Here is a 1,863-nt window from a genome sequence, read left to right on the forward strand (position 1 = left end):
TTGAAGATTTTTTTGGAAAAAATTCAGAATATATAATAGGCATATAAATACCTTTAGGATATAATTGAAAAATGAAGTGGAAATATTTTCTGATAAAACTGAGGATTTTCATATACATATGTATCTTAACATTGAGGATTACTTAGGATAACTGATAATATTTAATTTTTAATAAAATACTCAGATAAAATGACAGGCATACAAATCCATTTAGAATAAAAAAGGAAATGGAAGTGGCGAATTCTCTGATAAAACTGAACATTTTCACATAACATATATTTGATAAAATTGAGGAATATATAGTGTTTGTGAAAAAAATTGAAGAAATGATAAAGAAAAACTCTCAGATTCAATTCTAGGCATAAAAATGCATTTACAATATAATTGAAAAATAAGTGTAGATATTTTTTGAATATACTGAAGGTTTTCATCTATCCTGTGTGTGAGAAAATTGAGGATTACATAGGATAATTGATAATATTGAAGATTTCTTGGAAAAATCAGATGAAATAATAGGTATACTAATATTTTTATGATATAATTCAAAAATGAAGTTGTAAGATTTTCTGATAAAGCTGAAGATTTTTATATGACAAATGTATCATAAAATTGTGGATTACATAGGATAAGTGATAATATAAATATTTTTTGGAAATCACTCAGATACAATGCTAGGAATAGAAATGCATTTAGAATATAATTGAAATAATAAGTGTAGACATTTTGTGATGATACTGAAGATTTTCATCTAAACTGAGTGTGAAAAAATTGAAGACTACATAGGATAACTTATAATATTGAAGTTTTTTTTGGAAAGAAACTCAGATACAATAATAGGCATATAAATAAATTTAGGAGACAGTTAAAATGAAATGGAAACATTTTTTGATAAAACTGAATATTTTCATATAACATGTTACATAAAATTGATGATTGCATAAGATAATAGATAATATAAAAATTTTTTGAAGAAACTCAGATACTATGATAGGCATACGAATGCAGGTAGAATATAACTGAAAAAGGAAGTGGCGACATTTTTAGATAATGCTGAAGATTTACATCTAAGTTGTGTGTGATATAATTGTGGATTATATAGGACAGTTCACATTATTGAAGGTTTTTGGAAAAAATTCAGATAAAATAACACACACACATATATATACAGTTATAATATAATTGATAAATGCAGTGGAAACATTTCCTGATAAAACTGAAGATTTTCATATAATTTATGTATCATAAAATTGAGGATTATGTAGGAGTATTGATATTATAAAAATTATTTGAAAAACACACAGACACAATGTTAGGCATACGAATGCATTAAGACTATAAATGAAAACAGAAGTGGAGACATTTCCTGAAAAAACTGAAGATTTTCATAAAACATATGTATGATAAACTTGAGGATTATACAGGATAACTGATCATATAGAAGAGTTAAGAATATAAATGAAAACTGAAGTTCAGGTATTATCTGAAAAAACTTAGATTTTCAGAGAACATATGTATGATAAAATTGTGGATTACAAAGTGGTTTGATAAAATTGAAGGTTCATTAAGAAAAACGCTCAGATACAATTCTAGTCATACAAATGCATTTAAAATATAACTGAAAAATAAATATAGATATTTTTGAACATAATGAAGATTTTCATCTTTCCTGTGTGTGAAAAATGAAGATTACATAGTATAATTGATAATATTGCTTTTAAAAAAACTCAGATAAAATAATAGGCATAAAAATACTTTTAGGATATAATTGATAAATGAAGTAGTAACATTTTCTGATAAAACTTAAGATCTTTATATAACATATGTATCACAAAATTAAGGATTACATAGGATAATTTATAAAAT

The sequence above is a fragment of the Apodemus sylvaticus genome, chromosome 13, assembly GCF_947179515.1.
Source record: "Apodemus sylvaticus chromosome 13, mApoSyl1.1, whole genome shotgun sequence".
NCBI classification, from domain to species: domain Eukaryota; kingdom Metazoa; phylum Chordata; class Mammalia; order Rodentia; family Muridae; genus Apodemus; species Apodemus sylvaticus.